Below are 20,269 nucleotides of genomic sequence, written 5' to 3' on the forward strand. Positions count from 1 at the left end.
CTACTTTTACTTTCCATCTAATAACCCTTATTGCTAAAAGGTCATAGACACTTATTTAATCCACATTCCTATGAGCTATAATGAATGTAAATAAGGTCAGAGATCAGAAATGAGAAGCTGTCAGCTGAGCTGCCTGATGGAACAGAGTGAAAATTCAGAGCCTGCTACTAGAGAATGTCAAGGCTGTACAGAGAAAATGGCTCAAAATTGTTCATAAAGACCATTTGAAAAAATTATTTTTAGCTCAAAATTAGTACAAAATGCTAAAAAAAAATGCCTCCAAAGGTGTACATAACTTTTAAACCCAAGTTGACCAAAAATTAATAGGTGGGTCATTTAAAAATAATATTTTATTAGTTTGACAAGTAAATACAATGAGGGTGCGGTAGAAAAACCAAAAAGTTCCATGCTGGGCCTACTTAGCCAGCCTTCACCACTAAACCCTCCATAACATCAGGGTATTTCTGATCCATCACTAATTGGCATCTTCATCTCCCTGGCAAAGGCAGAGGTGCCAGTGGTGGTGTGCATTGATATTGGTCATAAGTCCTTCTACTGAATTGAAGCGATGCCACTGGATCTCCACTACAGCGTGAAGCTTTAGTGGTGTCACCCGTCCAACATTTTCACTATTACTTAAACAATGGGACAAACCTATGCAGGCCACTCTTTAATAACTGTATTTGGTCCCACCATTGAAACTAGTCCTAGTCTGGCCTGGAACAGTCCATCAGGCCTTGAAGTAGATGACCATTTGATCCAGTTCACAGTTGCATAGACTCACCAAAGAACGAAACAAGATGGCCATTTCCAAACAGTGCTTGACAAGATCTTTATCTGAATCCCACATTTTGCCAAACTTGTAATGTAAGAACTGCCACCCCTCATGGTCCCATATATGCTTCCGCTATAGATAAACTTTAGGTTCCAGATAGTCTTTCACGGGTATGTACAAAGGTCTTATACAATTTTTTTCATGAGATCAAGGAATGCTTATACTTTAGTTCAGTATTTTTGAGATGAGGATTCCAACCTGTCCCACTATGATACATGGGATTGATAGTAATGAAGGGAGAATCTGGTGGCCTTGGAGAATTTAGTCTAGAGGAATGTTGAGAAGCAGAGTCTTCAGAAGAACGGGATGTACCCTTGAATAACCAGGGGCGTGATTGTGCATGGTAATATGGTACGGTGGATGTATCTGTAGATTCATATGAGAACATCTCAGGGTGATTTTGGTTTATGGTTGGTGCATTCTGCAAGATTTTTCCATGATGTGCCTTTGGGTATTGCTTGTTTCGATGGTGTATATTACTATAGATTTGCTGTGGTGTTGGCAAGACTTCATGTGCGGCATAGTTCCTTGGGGGCAGGAAACTAAGAGGTGAAGGATTTATGAGAGAAAGTTCTTCAGAAGGCCAATGACTGTTCACGGTAGGGTTTCTTGGGGGTAGATCTTCAGCAGGTGCTTGGCTTGTTAGATGTGGAAGCAGGAGATGAGTCCTGGCGGGTAGTGGAGTGTCACTCTGAAGATCAGTATCATGAGGAGGTTCATATGCAAGGTTCCTGGAGGGTAAGGTTCTTCTGTAGGGGACCTGTGATCTCTGTCTTCTGGTCCATACTTGTTGCCTTGGCCCTCTAACACTGAAGACCCTACTGTGGAAATATAAAATAAATTATTGTATGTAAATAGGTGGAACTGCCATCTATCACCTATGAAAAGCATATCCTAAAGAAATAAAAAATCATTTTTTAAGATATTGCCCTATAAGGTAACCCTTCAGCTGTTTGTGGTATTGAAATGTTTTTTAATATCTGAAAATGTACAAATTGTAAAATTTAAAAAGCCCAGTGAGAATAAGAAGGAATGAAATGTGTGATAAATTTGCTAAATTTGAATCTGTTACATAAAAACATATGATCATTAATAAAGTAAATAATCAGAAAGCATAATATAAAACGTTGCCGAAAATGGAAAATTCAACGATTTTAATTATGTACACTAGCAAAAAAAGAGTCTCTGCCAGCAAGATTAACCCTATCAAACTATGTACATTATCCAGTAGGATTGATCATGCTGATTAAAACAATGTATCCTGAATGGCTGCTGAGAAATGTGTACTTTTATTTTATGGAAATTAGGCAGTTGGAGCACCAAGGGGCAGAAATAGCTCTTGGAGCAACGGTAGTGCTACGCCCCCTCGGTGCTTAAAGGGGTTTTAAGAGAGTTTCTAACTGATGACCTAGCAGAAAAGTTTAAGACACTTTATACTAGCGATTCACGGTCACTAGCGGTCAGGCTCCTTCCCGCTCCAAACTGTAGGAAATAAAGCAATTGTGACCAGCGTCTTCTCTTTTTGAAAGTCTATTTCGATAAACACACCAGACAAGGCAACGTTTCGGCTTATACCAAGCCTTTCTTAAGCCATGGCTTGCAAAAAGAGAAGACGCTGGTCACAATAGATTGGAGGCTTGGGCAGAGAAGTGGCAGATGAGGTTTAACACTGGCAAATGTAAGGTTATGCACATGGGAAGGAATAATGCAAGTCACCCGTACATACTAAATGGTAAAACACTCGGTAACACTGACATGGAAAAGGATCTAGGAATTTAGCAAACTAAGCTGCAAAAACCAGTGTCAGGCAGCTGCTGCCAAGGCCAATAAGATAATGGGTTGCATCAAAAGGGGCATAGATGCCCGTGATGAGAACATAGTCCTACCACTTTACACATCACTAGTCAGACCACACATGGAGTACTGTGTACAGTTCTGGGATCCTGTGCAGAAGGCAGACATAGCAGAGCTGGAGAGGGTCCAGAGGAGGGCAACTAAAGTAATAACTGGAATGGGGCAACTACAGTACCCTAAAAGATTATCAAAATTAGGGTTATTCACTTTAAAAAAAGACGACTGAGGGGAGATCTAATTCCTATGTATAAATATATCAGGGGTCAGTACAGAGATCTATCCCATCATCTATTTATCCCCAGGACTGTGACTGTGATGAGGGGACATCCTCTCCGTCTGGAGGAAAGAAGGTTTGTACACAAACATAGAAAAGGGTTCTTTATGGTAAGAGCAGTGAGACTATGGAGCTCTCTGCCTGAGGAGGTTGTGATGGTGAGTACAATAAAGGAATTCAAGAGGGGCCTGGATGTATTTCTGGAGCTTAATAATATTACAGGCTATGGCTACTAGAGAGGGGTCGTTGATCCAGGGAGTTATTCTGATGCCTGATTGGAGTCGGGAAGGAATTTTTTATTCCCCTAAAGTGGGGAAAATTGGCTTCTACCTCAGTTTTTTTTTTTGCCTTCCTCTGGATCAACTTGCAGGATAACAGGCCGAACTGGATGGACAGATGTCTTTTTTTGGCCTTATGTACTATGTTACTGTTACAATTGCTTTATTTCTTATCCGCTGGGTAGGTCATCAGTATCTGAACGGTAAGGGGATTACTATGTGGAAGAAATTACTGTGGGGGGGCAAATAACTATATGGGGGCAGTGTGGGGGATGTTGCTATTGGGAAGGCACTGTAGGGGCATTTCTATTGCGGGGACATATTAGGGGACATTATTTTTGGGGACACTATACAGGGATTATTACCTAGAGCACAATATTGGATGTTACTATTACTGGGGGCACTGTAGGGGGCATTATAATTGCTTTAGACACCATAGGGACCTTTGGGGTAATTTATGAAACTGGTGTAAAGTAGAACTGGCTTAGTTGCCCATAGCAGCCAATCAGACTCCACCTATTATTTTTAACAGCTCCTTTGTAAATCCAGTTCTACTTTACACCGGTTTGATGACTGACCCCAATTATGCCTGCTGGGGTCGCTATTTTTTCCACAGTATAGTACCTGGGGCATTGGGGAGCACAACAGCCACAGTATTGGGAGTGGCAGCAGGATGACATCGTTCAGACACCAGCATGGGGAGGTTGATGGAAAAATTTAGAAATCTAGCGTGTCTGTGTAACAAGCTCTGTAGAGACGAGATGCGGCTGAAAGAATTAGTCATGGTGGTCTGGGTCAAACGGAGGAGAAGATGAAAGAGAAGGTCTACATGACAGGAGATGTCACTGGATGTAAGAGGAATGTGGTGCTGTATTCTCCTCCATGTCTTTTTTATTATAATTACAGTTGCAAGAAAAAGTATGTGAACCCTTTGGATTGATATGGATTTCTGCACAAATTGGTCATAAAATGTGATCTGATCTTCATCTAAATCACAACAATAGACAATCACAGTCTGCTTAAACTAATAACACACAAAGAATTAAATGTTACCATGTTTTTATTGAACACAACATGTAAACATTCACAGTGCAGGTGGAAAAAGTATGTGAACCCCTAGACTAATGACATCTCCAAGAGCTAATTGGAGTGAGGTGTCAGCCAACTGGAGTCCAGTCAATGAGATGAGATTGGAGGTGTTGGTTAAAAGCAGTTCTGGGTTTGCTTTTCACAAGAAGCATTGCCTGATGTGAATGATGCCTCGCACAAAATAGCTCTCAGAAGACCTACGATTAAGAATTGTTTACTTGCATAAAGCTGGAAAGGGTTATAAAAGTATCTCCAAAAGCCTTGCTGTTCATCAGTCCACGGTAAGACACATTGTCTATAAATGGAGAAAGTTCAGCACTGCTGCTACTCTCCCGAGGAGTGGCCGACCTGTAAAGATGACTGCAAGAGCACAGCGCAGACTGCTCAATGAGATAAAGAAGAATCCTAGAGTGTCAGCTCTGGCATATGCTAACATCCCTGTTAGCGAATCTACGATATGTAAAACATTAAACAAGAATGGATTTCATGGGAGGATACCACAGAGGAAGCCACTGCTGTCCAAAAAAAACATTGCTGCACGTTTACAGTTTGCACAAGAGCACCTGGATGTTCCACAGCAGTACTGGCAAAATATTCTGTGGACAGATGAAACCAAAGTTTAGTTGTTTGGAAGAAACACACAACACTATGTGTGGAGAAAAAGAGACACAGCACACCAACATCAAAACCTCATCCCAACTGTGAAGTATGGTGGTGGGGGCATCATGGTTTGGGGCTGCTTTGCTGCGTCAGGGCCTGGACCGATTGCTATCATCGATTGAAAAATGAATTCCAAAGTTTATCAAAACATTTTGCAGGAGAACTTAAGGCCATCTGTCCACCAGCTGAAGCTCAACAGAAGATGGGTGTTGCAACAGGACAACGACCCAAAGCATAGAAGTAAATCAACAACAGAATGGCTTAAACAGAAGAAAATACGCCTTCTGGAGTGGCCCAGTCAGAGTCCTGACCTCAACCCGATTGAGGTGCTGTGGCATGACCTCAAGAAAGCGATTTACACCAGACATCCCAAGAATATTGCTGAACTGAAACAGTTCTGTAAAGAGGAATGGTCAAGAATTACTCCTGACCGTTGTGCACGTCTGATCTGCAACTACAGGAAACGTTTGGTTGAAGTTATTGCTGCCAAAGGAGGTTCAACCAGTTATTAAATCCAAGGGTTCACATACTTTTTCCACCTGCACTGTGAATGTTTACATGGTGTGTCCAATAAAAACATGGTAACATTTAATTCTTTGTGTGTTATTAGTTTAAGCAGACTGTGATTGTCTATTGTTGTGACTTAGATGAAGATCAGATCACATTTTATGACCAATTTGTGCAGAAATCCATATCATTCCAAAGGGTTCACATACTTTTTCTTGCAACTGTATATGTATTTTAAATTTGAGACTAAAAATGTAATTTGGCTCCTACATTTTTCCATTTAGGAGCCAAGTTGGGGTAATTTGGGGTATTTTTTTTTAGTCTAGAGTGCTGTGTGCTGCTGTGCCCTAGATTAATGTGATGTCATATGGCCTAGGAAGAGACTGTGGCGCGCACAAAGCACTGCAGCCTCTTTATCCCAAAAAAAATAAAAAAAATAATAATGGAGGGAGGGGCCCGTGTTGGGTAGACAGCCCCGGGCCTATCATGCACTTAATCTGCCCCTGGGTATGACAATACCTTTCCTCTCAGGGTGGTGTTCTGCTCATTCTCCTAGACCCTGCCCTGTAGATGTAATGACAGCACGGTGGCGTGTCTTAAGGCATGATTTTTACAGCAGGGCTTCAAGCAGGCTTGGATTGGTGATGTTCGATCTCAGAGGGGAAGAAGAGGCAGAGAGCTACAGACACTCCTCATGAGCCCCAGCATGTAAATACAAGGAGTGGGTCACAGATTAAATTACGCTGTAATGTAAGCTGTACTCAGAACTTCATCATCTGCCTTGTAAGGTTGAATGTTGGTGTTATTTATGTTTTTGCGAAACCAGAAAACACCTTTAACTGTGGAACAATCAGTTAACAGAAATATTCGGTAAACCACACAATGACCTAAACAGTCCAGACATAGCTGTACATCCGTCAGAGAGAGACTGATGTGTGTGAGAGAGAGATGTGTGTGCGAGAGAGATGTGTGTGAGAGAGAGATGTGTGTGAGAGAGAGATGTGTGTGTGTGAGAGAGAGATGTGTGTGAGAGAGAGAGAGACTGATGTGTGTGAGAGAGAGATGTGTGTGAGAGAGAGAGAGATGTGTGTGCGAGAGAGATGTGTGTGAGAGATGTGTGTGTGTGTGAGAGAGATGTGTGTGAGAGAGAGAGAGATGTGTGTGAGAGAGAGATGTGTGTGAGAGAGAGATGTGTGTGAGAGATGTGTGTGTGTGAGAGAGAAATGGGTGTGTGTGTGTGTGTGTGTGAGAGAGAGAGAGATGTGTGTGAGAGATGTGTGTGTGTGAGAGAGAAATGGGTGTGTGTGTGTGTGTGTGAGAGAGAAAGAGATGTGTGTGAGAGAGAGAGAAAGATGTGTGTGTGTGAGAGAGAAATGGGTGTGAGAGAGAAATGGGTGTGTGTGTGTGTGAGAGAGATGTGTGTGTGAGAGAGAGATGTGTGTGTGAGAGAGATGTGTGTGAGAGATGTGTGTGAGAGATGTGTGTGTGTGTGAGAGAGAGATGTGTGTGAGAGAGAGAGAAAGATGTGTGGGAGAGAGAGATGTGTGTGTGAGAGAGAGATGTGTGTGTGAGAGAGATGTGTGTGAGAGAGAGAGAAAGATGTGTGTGTGTGTGTGTGAGAGAGAGATGTGTGGGAGAGAGAGATGTGTGTGTGAGAGAGAGAGATGTGTGTGTGAGAGAGATGTGTGTGAGAGAGAGAGAAAGATGTGTGTGTGTGTGAGAGAGAGATGTGTGTGAGAGAGAGAGAGATGTGTGTGAGAGAGAGATGTGTGTGAGAGAGAGATGTGTGTGAGTGAGAGAGAAATGGGTGTGTGTGTGTGTGTGTGTGAGTGAGAGAGAGAGAGATGTGTGTGAGAGATGTGTGTGTGTGAGAGAGAAATGGGTGTGTGTGTGTGTGTGTGAGAGAGAAAGAGATGTGTGTGAGAGAGAGAGAAAGATGTGTGTGTGTGAGAGAGAAATGGGTGTGAGAGAGAAATGGGTGTGTGTGTGTGAGAGAGATGTGTGTGAGAGAGAGAGAAAGATGTGTGTGTGTGAGAGAGATGTGTGTGTGAGAGAGAGATGTGTGTGTGAGAGAGATGTGTGTGAGAGATGTGTGTGAGAGATGTGTGTGTGTGTGAGAGAGAGATGTGTGTGAGAGAGAGAGAAAGATGTGTGGGAGAGAGAGATGTGTGTGTGAGAGAGAGAGAGATGTGTGTGTGAGAGAGATGTGTGAGAGAGAGAGAAAGATGTGTGTGTGTGTGAGAGAGAGATGTGTGTGAGAGATGTGTGTGTGTGAGAGAGAAATGTGTGTGTGTGTGTGTGTGTGAGAGAGAGAGATGTGTGTGTGAGAGAGAGATGTGTGTGTGAGAGAGAGATGTGTGTGTGAGAGAGAAATGTGTGTGTGAGAGAGAAATGTGTGTGAGAGAGAGATGTGTGTGTGAGAGAGAAATGTGTGTGTGTGAGAGAGAAATGTGTGTGTGTGTGTGTGTGTGAGAGAGAGAGAGATGTGTGTGAGAGAGAGATGTGTGTGAGAGAGAGATGTGCGTTTGAGAAAGAGATGTGTGTGAGAGAGAGATGTGCGTTTGAGAGAGAGATGTGTGTGTGTGAGAGAGAGAGATGTGTGTGTGAGAGAGAGATGTGTGTGAGAGAGAGATGTGTGTGAGAGAGAGATGTGTGTGAGAGAGAGATGTGTGTGAGAGAGAGATGTGCGTTTGAGAAAGAGATGTGTGTGAGAGAGAGATGTGCGTTTGAGAGAGAGATGTGTGTGTGTGAGAGAGAGAGATGTGTGTGTGAGAGAGAGATGTGTGTGAGAGAGAGATGTGTGTGAGAGAGAGATGTGCGTGAGAGAGAGATGTGCATTTGAGAGAGAGATGTGTGTGAGAGAGAGATGTGTGTGAGAGAGAGAAATGTGTGTGAGAGAGAGATGTGTGTGAGAGAGAGAAATGTGTGTGTGAGAGAGAGAGAGAGATGTGTGTGAGAGATGTGTGCGTGTGTGAAAGAGAGAGAGACAGAGAGAGATGTGTGTGTGTGTGTGTGTGTGTGTGTGTGAGAAAGAGAGACAGAGAGAGAAAGGTGTGTGTGTGAGAGAGAGATGTGTGAGAGGGAGAGATGTGTGAGAGGGAGAGAGAGACATAAAAGAGATTTGAGAGAGACAGAGAGAGATGTGTGTGTGAGATAGAGATGTGCGAGAGAGAGGAAGAAAGATGTAAGACAGCGATGTGAGAGAGGTGTGTGTAAGAGAGAGGGAAAGACGTGTGTGTGAGTGAGAGATGTGTTAGAGGGAAAGAGAGAGATGTGTGTAAGGGGGAGAAAGATGTGAGAGGGAGAAAGAGAGGTGTGTGTGTGTGTGGTGTGTGAGAGAGGGGGAGATGTGTGAGAGATATTGGAACCACCTACAGAACAGCAGCCCCAACTCATACCACCATAAAGCCCTACTGGCCAACAAGGACCACTCCAAACCATGTGGGCTGCAACAACTGATCTCCACCCTGTCCATCCAAAGCTCCCATACACACGGCCTAACAAAACGCCAAATAAAGGATGTAATGAACAATTCTAAAGGAAACTATGTCAGAGAATGGAGAAATGACATAGCAAACTCCAAAAAAACTCACCGTCTACCAATCACTGCAGAGAGAATACAAACTGGCCCCATACCTGGAGATACTACAAGAGCCCAAAGACAGACAAGTCCTGAGCCTGTACAGACTGAGCGCCCACAGCCTGGAAATGGAACCTGGGCGGCACAGACAGACCTACAAGCCCAAGGAGAGTAGACTGTGCCAGCAGTGTGACCGGGGGCCCTGGAGGATGAGGGCCACTTTCTGCTCTACAATGCCCCAAGTACTCAGCGCTGAGGGACACTCACTTCCAGAGACTCTCCACTCTCATCCCAGACTTCACCTCTATGGAAGAGAAGAGGAGACTCCACATTGTGCTGGGAGGAGAGGAGCCGATGGTGAGAATAGCTGCACAATATGTCACAGGATGTCACCAACTGAGAGGAAAATCTCGTGGTGATCACAGCACTCTATCTATAACTGACTGGTTTGGGTGCACTTTTATGTAGAAAAGGGTCGGCACTGCTGGAATAGAATAGATTATTCATCACAGCGTGTATACAGGTGGCAGGACAAGTCCGGGACAGCCATCCCTTTTTCGTTTACAAGAGATCGCAGAACGGGATCTGCATCTTCCAGTACAGGCAGCGACACCTCGGGAGCAACGTCAATTCATTTTTTAGGCAAGCGCCGCGGCAAAAGAAGAGCAACACCAGGAGAGCCGGCCGCCATCATAGGAGAAGCAGACGCACCGAGACTGACGAGATCGCAGGTACTGCCGAGAACTTAGTTGTTAATCTTTCAAGTAAAACTGTGAGTCCTGCGCAATTGAATTTACTAAAGAAGGGACTGTCCTTTAGCCCCACAGGGACGCTGGACACCTTTTCTCTGGACATTGATTTGCAGCGGTTTTTCCGTAATATACGTCTTAAAGTACACTTTACTAAAAATGTTGATGTAGATGACATGGGGGGCGGTCATGTTAGCTCTGAGGAGCCGTCAGGTTCTTTAACATTGCAACAATTTTCATTGAGAGTTAAAAGTCATTTTGCACCTCCGAAAATATACCATCCAGTGGAAACCTTTGCTAATTTAGTTCAACGGGATGTTAATTCTCTATTGCAACAGTGTAAACAAGGTTCTTTACAGATACGTAATAATTTAACAGCTGAAGAGAAGCATGCACTGAATGGTATATTAGAGGATAAGTCACTTATATTCAAACCAGCTGACAAGGGGGGTGCCCTTGTGATTCTGGATAGGGAGTATTACATCACAGAGATTTTAGGTCAACTGAGTGATAATGAGACATATAAGATTTTACAATCTGATCCGGTTTTTTCAATTAAAGGTGTATTACAGAGGATAGTGACTGAGGCGAGAGAGGATGGCATCATAGATAATAAATTAAGTGAATTTTTGATAAATCAGCATCCTATTACACCGGTGTTTTACACCCTTCCGAAAATTCACAAGTCCATGACCAGACCACCGGGACGCCCTATTGTGGCCTCCTCTGATTCAATCCTCTCTCCCCCAGCCATTTTTCTGGAGAAAGTGCTCACACCTTTGACCATGTTATCTCCTTCCTACCTACGAGACACAGGACATTTCTTGAGTGAAATACGTCCCCTTCATCTAGATAGAGACTGCATACTGGTCACTTTTGATGTATGCAGCCTCTATACTTCCATTACTCACGAAAAGGGTTTAGAGGCAGCATCCAGACTATTGAATACCAGTCATTATACATCAGCACAGAAGGATTTTTTTCTGACACTTTTAAAACTAGTGTTGGAGGAAAATTACTTCTTATTTCAAGACACCTTTTTTCAACAGCGCCGCGGGACCGCGATGGGATCGAACGTCGCGCCGCCGTACGCAAACAGTTATATGTCATCGTTTGAAAGTGAATTTGTTTATTCCAATTCTTTATATTTAAAGCATTGCATATTTTGGCGTCGATTTATAGATGACGTGTTTTGCGTATGGCGAGGCGACGTTCGATCCCTCATGGAATTTAATAGTCATCTTAACTCCATTTGGAGTGAGCTTCAATTTACCATACACTTTGATTTTCAACAAATATCCTTTCTTGATACATGGGTAAAGCGCAAGGATGATGGTACAGTGTACACTGATTTACATATCAAGGATACAGATCGAAATAGTCTACTTACCTACACTAGTAGCCATCCCCCAGCAATCAAGAAGGCGATTCCTTTTTCACAGTACCAGAGGGTTAAAAGGATCGTGACTGATCCTGACACCTGTGAAATTAGGTTGCAAGAGATGACGAAAAAGTTCCTCAACAGAGGCTATCCCCTACACTTATTACAATCTCAAAAGCAGAAGTTAGATCAACCGCAGGGACAGAAGATTATCAAACCACCACGTATCCCATTAATAGTGAAGTACCATCCTTGGACACAGAGAATAAGGGGCATAATTAATAAGCATTGGCACATTATGTCTAGATCATATCCTCATATGGAGATATTTCAAAATTCTCCAATGATGTGTTTCAAAAGAGCGGACAATATCCGTGACAAAATTATTAGAGCAGACATAGGCACTAACAAACCTATAGTCAGACAAACCACACTGACTACTCCGCGTCAGGGCACATTTCCGTGTTTAAATTGTAACAACTGTTCAAGTGTCATTAGAGGTTCTACACTGACCCACCCTCATTCTGGAGAACAAATTCCCATTAAAGGCATGTTCACATGTGACAGCAAAAATGTCATTTATATTTTGAAATGCCCCTGCGGTTTGGTCTATGTAGGGGAAACCTCAATGCGGATTAAAGATAGATTAAGCAAGCATAAGTCCACTATCCGCACTGAGAATTTGTTGTTACCCCTACCGCATCATTTCCATGAGAAGCGTCATGCGATATCGCAGTTGCGGTTTCAAGTGATTGAGAGTGTATCTTTACCTCGCCGAGGCGGCGATAGGAATAGTTTGCTTTTAAAGCGTGAGGCTTATTGGATCCACCGGTTACAAACTGTGGATCCAAGGGGGCTCAACCGCGAGTACAATATTTCCAGTTTCACCTAGTTCTTGACTATATTACTCTTATTATAAGAATTTAGATTATAATAATATACATTTCATTTGTCTCTTTCAGCGGACTTGATTCCTGAATTGTTATCAATTGTTCCATTGTTTCATCAATGTATCCACATTGAATTTTTTTTTTTTTTTGGTTTATTGCATCTTTCATTACTTCACCTGTGTCAGCCCTGAGGTGGGTGGAGCTACATAGTATGATGTCATTTTCCTTTTGTCTTGTTACTCCTCCCTCTCTCTGTGTATAAAAGAGATGTGATAGGAGTTTATTGTATAGTCTGAAGAAAGCACGTGTTGTGCTGAAACGCGTCACTATATGTCCTTAATATGTGACTGAATAAACGCAACATTCATCATCATCGCGAGTGCTGGTCCTTCCTTCTTTATTGGTTTGGGTGCACGTCTCGGTATGTTCCTAGCTCCACCTCTTACGTATAAATCTTCAACAATTTAGACAGCACTCCAAATTTAGTTAATTGATTTTTATTTTGTTTTAGCCGGACATAGTGGTCCTTTTTTCATAGTGGTCCTTTTTTTCAGACTGAAGCAACTGAGAGGAACATAAGGGACCCCGGACTGCTAAATCCCCAACATGGACTCACCCCCCCAGTTTTATCATCCCTCAACCCTGAATATGTCCCCCGGATTTACCCATTACCCCATATCATCCCAAAGACAGCCCTGAAGTAAGCCAAAATGGAGAAAGAAAACCTTGAAATGCATTCCAGTGCTCAGAGGAGGTGCGAGTAGAAACTCTGAAGATAAACTACTGAAAAGACAAGCTTATACACTCAACAGCAGACATCGTCCAGAAAGAGAAAGGCTTCCATCCCTGCACCAGTCTAAAGGGCAGAATCCGGATATGCCCACCATACTACATCCAGCAGTGGAAACCTGTAGTAACATAAACTGTGAGTACCGAAACCTATAAAAAAGGTGCAGAGCTTAGTACGACGTTAGGGGCCACCCTGTGGTTGCAAAAAGCATATTTCTGGATGCTTATGGACTCAGCTAGAGAAGTGCAAAGTAAGGAAAATTGCTTCAAAAAAACATCATGGCCTACCAACTGTTATTGCAGCCGTGTAACCTGTGAAACCGGTGGAAACTGCACATGGTGTAAGAACTGCCAGTCCATGCATGCTGAGAGCAGTGACTAATGTACCTGAACTTGATTCTTTAGTAAATAACTGTTCTCCTGCAAAACTGCCTCATCATTGCCTCTACACCGCAGGGTATCCTGCCTTACACCTTCCAGATCATCACCACAAAGGGCACCACAAGCTAGCATCAGGCAGGAGAATCCTCAGGATGTGCCCCAAAGGGAAGAAATGTCCGTCCTTCCCATCACTGCACAGTCCCGGGGTGCGTCAGAGTGAGTAACAATACAACCATTCTTGCCACTAAGACTCCCATCCTCTCCTGCTGGGTCATTGCAGATAGATGTGAGATAGGTTCCATGAAAATATATCACGTTCCCTAATCCATATTATAGGATCATACCTGGTATGCTTCCTCATCCAGCAGATATGACATATGAGAACAAAGGAGCCAAGGACGAAGAATCCACCGACCACTGATGTCCCCAAAATCGCATATCTGAGGTTGTGCACATCTGAGAGAAAGATAAAAAAGCAAGCAGTTATATTCTTGTATATCGTATGCAGTATTATAGTAGTTATATTCTTGTACATAGGAGCATTATTATAGTAGTTATATTCTTGTACATAGAGGGCAGTATTATAGTAGTTATATTCTTGTACATAGGAGGAAGTATTATAGTAGTTATATTCTTGTACATAGGAGCAGTATTATAGTAGTTATATTCTTGTACATAGGAGGCAGTATTATAGTAGTTATATTCTTGTACATAGGAGCAGTATTATAGTAGTTATATTCTTGTACATAGGAGCAGTATTATAGTAGTTATATTCTTGTACATAGGAGGCAGTATTATAGTAGTTATATTCTTGTACATAGGAGCAGTATTATAGTAGTTATATTCTTGTACATAGGAGCAGTATTATAGTAGTTATATTCTTGTACATAGGAGCAGTATTATAGTAGTTATATTCTTGTACACAGGAGCAGTATTATAGTAGTTATATTCTTGTACATAGGAGGCAGTATTATAGTAGTTATATTCTTGTACATAGGAGACATTATTATAGTAGTTATATTCTTGTATATAGAAGGCAGTATTATAGTAGTTATATTCTTGTACATAGGAGCAGTATTATAGTAGTTATATTCTTGTACATAAGAGCAGTATTATAGTAGTTATATTCTTGTACATAGGAGGCAGTATTATAGTAGTTATATTCTTGTACATAGGAGCAGTATTATAGTAGTTATATTTTTGTACATAGGAGGCAGTATTATAGTAGTTATATTCTTGTACATAGGAGGCAGTATTATAGTAGTTATATTCTTGTACATAGGAGCATTATTATAGTAGTTATATTCCTGTACATAGGAGACAGTATTATAGTAGTTATATTCTTGTACAGAGGAGCAGTATTATAGTAGTTATATTCTTGTACATAGGAGCAGTATTATAGTAGTTATATTCTTGTACATAGGAGCAGTATTATAGTAGTTATATTCTTGTACATAGGAGGGAGTATTATGGTAGTTATATTCTTGTACATAGGAGCAGTATTATAGTAGTTATATTCTTGTACATAGGAGGGAGTATTATAGTAGTTATAATCTTGTACATAGGAGCAGTATTATAGTAGTTATATTCTTGTACATAAGATCAGTATTATAGTAGTTATATTCTTGTACATAGGAGACATTATTATAGTAGTTATATTCTTGTATATAGAAGGCAGTATTATAGTAGTTATATTCTTGTACATAGGAGGCAGTATTATAGTAGTTATATTCTTGTACATAGGAGGCAGTATTATAGTAGTTATATTCTTGTACATAGGAGCAGTATTATAGTAGTTATATTCTTGTACATAGGAGCAGTATTATAGTAGTTATATTCTTGTACATAGGCAGTATTATAGTAGTTATATTCTTGTACATAGGCAGTATTATAGTAGTTATATTCTTGTACATAGGAGCAGTATTATAGTAGTTATATTCTTGTACATAGGAGAAGTATCATAGTAGTTATATTCTTGTACATAGGAGGCAGTATTATAGTAGTTATATTCTTGTACATAGGAGCAGTATTATAGTAGTTATATTCTTGTACATAGGAGGCAGTATTATAGTAGTAATATTCTTGTACATAAGAGCAGTATTATAGTAGTTATATTCTTGTACATAGGAGCAGTATTATAGTAGTATATTCTTGTACATAGGAGCAGTATTATAGTAGTTATATTCTTGTACATAGGAGGCAGTATTATAGTAGTTATATTCTTGTACATAGGAGCAGTATTATAGTAGTTATATTCTTGTACATAGGAGCAGTATTATAGTAGTAATATTCTTGTACATAGGAGGCAGTATTATAGTAGTTATATTCCTGTACATAGGAGGCAGTATTATAGTAGTTATATTCCTGTACATAGGAGACAGTATTATAGTAGTTATATTCTTGTACAGAGGAGCAGTATTATAGTAGTTATATTCTTGTACATAGGAGCAGTATTATAGTAGTTATATTCTTGTACATAGGAGCAGTATTATAGTAGTTATATTCTTGTACATAGGAGGGAGTATTATAGTAGTTATATTCTTGTACATAGGAGCAGTATTATAGTAGTTATATTCTTGTACATAGGAGGGAGTATTATAGTAGTTATAATCTTGTACATAGGAGCAGTATTATAGTAATTATATTCTTGTACATAAGATCAGTATTATAGTAGTTATATTCTTGTACATAGGAGACATTATTATAGTAGTTATATTCTTGTATATAGAAGGCAGTATTATAGTAGTTATATTCTTGTACATAGGAGGCAGTATTATAGTAGTTATATTCTTGTACATAGGAGGCAGTATTATAGTAGTTATATTCTTGTACATAGGAGCAGTATTATAGTAGTTATATTCTTGTACATAGGAGCAGTATTATAGTAGTTATATTCTTGTACATAGGCAGTATTATAGTAGTTATATTCTTGTACATAGGCAGTATTATAGTAGTTATATTCTTGTACATAGGAGCAGTATTATAGTAGTTATATTCTTGTACATAGGAGCAGTATCATAGTAGTTATATTCTTGTACATAGGAGGCAGTATTATAGTAGTTATATTCTTGTACATAGGAGCAGTATTATAGTAGTTATATTCTTGTACATAGGAGCAGTATTATAGTAGTTATATTCTTGTACATAGGAGCAGTATTATAGTAGTTATATTCTTGTACATAGGAGGGAGTATTATAGTAGTTATAATCTTGTACATAGGAGCAGTATTATAGTAGTTATATTCTTGTACATAAGATCAGTATTATAGTAGTTATATTCTTGTACATAGGAGACATTATTATAGTAGTTATATTCTTGTACATAGGAGCAGTATTATAGTAGTTATATTCTTGTACATAGGAGGCAGTATTATAGTAGTTATATTCTTGTACATAGGAGGCAGTATTATAGTAGTTATATTCTTGTACATAGGAGCAGTATTATAGTAGTTATATTCTTGTACATAGGAGCAGTATTATAGTAGTTATATTCTTGTACATAGGCAGTATTATAGTAGTTATATTCTTGTACATAGGCAGTATTATAGTAGTTATATTCTTGTACATAGGAGCAGTATTATAGTAGTTATATTCTTGTACATAGGAGCAGTATCATAGTAGTTATATTCTTGTACATAGGAGGCAGTATTATAGTAGTTATATTCTTGTACATAGGAGCAGTATTATAGTAGTTATATTCTTGTACATAGGAGGCAGTATTATAGTAGTAATATTCTTGTACATAAGAGCAGTATTATAGTAGTTATATTCTTGTACATAGGAGCAGTATTATAGTAGTATATTCTTGTACATAGGAGCAGTATTATAGTAGTTATATTCTTGTACATAGGAGGCAGTATTATAGTAGTTATATTCTTGTACATAGGAGCAGTATTATAGTAGTTATATTCTTGTACATAGGAGCAGTATTATAGTAGTAATATTCTTGTACATAGGAGCAGTATTATAGTAGTAATATTCTTGTGAATAGGAGCAGTATTATAGTAGTTATATTCTTGTACATAGGAGGCAGTATTATAGTAGTTATATTCTTGTACATAGGAGCAGTATTATAGCAGTTATATTCTTGTACATAGGAGCAGTATTATAGTAGTTATATTCTTGTACATAGGAGGCAGTATTATAGTAGTTATATTCTTGTACATAGGAGCAGTATTATAGTAGTTATATTCTTGTACATAGGAGAAGTATTATAGTAGTTATATTCTTGTACATAGGAGCAGTATTATAGTAGTTATATTCTTGTACATAGGAGCAGTATTATAGTAGTTATATTCTTGTACATAGGAGGCAGTATTATAGTAGTTATATTCTTGTACATAGGAGCAGTATTATAGTAGTTATATTCTTGTACATAGGAGGGAGTATTATAGTAGTTATAATCTTGTACATAGGAGCAGTATTATAGTAGTTATATTCTTGTACATAAGATCAGTATTATAGTAGTTATATTCTTGTACATAGGAGACATTATTATAGTAGTTATATTCTTGTATATAGAAGGCAGTATTATAGTAGTTATATTCTTGTACATAGGAGGCAGTATTATAGTAGTTATATTCTTGTACATAGGAGGCAGTATTATAGTAGTTATATTCTTGTACATAGGAGCAGTATTATAGTAGTTATATTCTTGTACATAGGCAGTATTATAGTAGTTATATTCTTGTACATAGGCAGTATTATAGTAGTTATATTCTTGTACATAGGAGCAGTATTATAGTAGTTATATTCTTGTACATAGGAGCAGTATCATAGTAGTTATATTCTTGTACATAGGAGGCAGTATTATAGTAGTTATATTCTTGTACATAGGAGCAGTATTATAGTAGTTATATTCTTGTACATAGGAGGCAGTATTATAGTAGTAATATTCTTGTACATAAGAGCAGTATTATAGTAGTTATATTCTTGTACATAGGAGCAGTATTATAGTAGTATATTCTTGTACATAGGAGCAGTATTATAGTAGTTATATTCTTGTACATAGGAGGCAGTATTATAGTAGTTATATTCTTGTACATAGGAGCAGTATTATAGTAGTTATATTCTTGTACATAGGAGCAGTATTATAGTAGTAATATTCTTGTACATAGGAGCAGTATTATAGTAGTAATATTCTTGTGAATAGGAGCAGTATTATAGTAGTTATATTCTTGTACATAGGAGGCAGTATTATAGTAGTTATATTCTTGTACATAGGAGCAGTATTATAGCAGTTATATTCTTGTACATAGGAGCAGTATTATAGTAGTTATATTCTTATACATAGGTGCAGTATTATAGTAGTTATATTCTTGTACATAGGAGGCAGTATTATAGTAGTTATATTCTTGTACATAGGAGCTGTCACGGGGTTCCGAAGGTGCACTCGGTCCCCCATTGCCCGCAGAACTGTTGCTTAGCTTTTGGAATGAGGTTCTGTGTTTGACCTCATTCCCAGGGCGGCTTTACTAGCTGGGTGGCTTCTTGCTCCTAAGTCTGCCTTGAGCGCCGAGCTGATCACTCGGTGCTCGACTGGTTGGTCTGTCGGTCATGTGACGCTGGCCACGTCACATGACCCTCACTCCCCACTATAAATACAGGCAGCCTGCTGGCTACAGGTTGCCTGTTAATTTCTAGGTTCCTGGTATTTGTTGGACTGCTGAATACTTACCTGATCCTGTTCCTTGACCATCCTTTTGCCTGATCCTCCTGTACTGCGCATCCGTCCTGGTATTGTGACCTCGGCTCCCACCTGACTACTCTCTTAGGACTCCTCTTGTACTTCTCTGCTCTCCTGGTATTTATGACCCCGGCTTCTCCTGACAATTCTCTGCTTGCTCCATTTGTACTTTGCAGCTTTCCTGGTATTGACTCGGTCCGTTCACTTCCTGTTGTTTGTCTGTCTGTCATCCCTGCACTTACTCCAAGTTAGGGATTGCCGTCCAGTTGTCCCCTGTCATTAGGACTCGCGAGGCAAGTAGGCAGGGCCAGGGGTAAGGGTGGAGCGCAGTGGTCACTTCCCTCCCCCCTGTGTGTGTGTGTACGCGACCGTTACAGATTAACAGGCCCAATAACCACTGTATTATGAATCCTCTGGTGACCCTGACTGACTATGTCTCTAATCTGACGCAGATGGTGCAGGAGTTAGGGGAAAAACTCAGCTCTTTTGAGTTAGGGCAAGGCTCTTCCACTCCTCGGGCCTCCAGTCCGCATTTTGAGCCCCAGATTAAGCTCCCAGAAACCTTTTCTGGAGACCGGAAGAAGTTTCTCTCTTTTAAGGAGAGTTGCAAACTTTACTTCCGTTTGCGCCCCGTGTCCTCTGGCCCCGAGAGTCAACGCGTGGGCATTATCATTTCCCGATTACAGGGTGATCCCCAGGACTGGGCGTTCTCTTTACCTGCTGGCGCCAGTTGTTTATATTCTGTGGAGGGGTTCTTTCAGGCCCTAGGTACCCTCTATGATGAACCAGACAGGGCTCTAGTAGCCGAGACGGCTCTAAAGGCACTGGTTCAGGGCAATTTACCAGCGGAGGATTATTGCACCCAATTCAGAAGGTGGTGTGTCCCCTCAGGATGGAACGAACCAGCCCTAAAGAGTCAGTTCAGGTCAGGTCTGTCTGATAAATTAAAGGATCTTCTGGTCAGTTATCAACTTCCAGAGACCTTAGAGGAGATGATGACCCTTGTTGTCCGACTTGACCGACGGGTTAGAGAGAGACGACAGGAACAACAGTTCTCTTCCCAGATGGTGGTCCAGCCAGAGGCCTATCCCAGAGACAATGCTGAGGTCTCCACCGAGGAACCCATGCAGGTTGGCATGACCCGAGGGAATCTTCGCCGCAGACGTGGAGAATGCTTTTACTGTGGAGATTCTGACCATTGGATCAACCAGTGTCCTAAGAAGGTCCTCTCTGTCAAGTCTCCTAAGGCAAGGCAACGTAAAGACCAGGTACACCCTGAATTTTCTAAATGTAAGCTTTCGGTACCCATTACGATTT

The 20,269-nt window shown here is 40.3% G+C and overlaps 1 protein-coding gene across 3 annotated transcripts in view; it reads right to left on the reverse strand.

Annotated features, from left to right (window-relative positions):
* Positions 1 to 365: 365 nt before the first annotated feature.
* Positions 366 to 20,269, reverse strand: part of LOC120986526 (calpain-5-like) — a 34,802-nt gene continuing 14,898 nt past the window's right edge. For all 3 annotated transcript variants that reach the window (XM_040415152.1, XM_040415151.1, XM_040415154.1), the window contains 2 exons: positions 13,612 to 13,723; positions 366 to 1,656 (listed from right to left, as the gene is read on the reverse strand). The gene's annotated coding sequence lies outside the window, so the exon portion shown is untranslated. The remainder of the gene's footprint in view (positions 1,657 to 13,611; positions 13,724 to 20,269) is intronic.

The sequence above is a fragment of the Bufo bufo genome, chromosome 1, assembly GCF_905171765.1.
Source record: "Bufo bufo chromosome 1, aBufBuf1.1, whole genome shotgun sequence".
Lineage (NCBI taxonomy): Eukaryota > Metazoa > Chordata > Amphibia > Anura > Bufonidae > Bufo > Bufo bufo.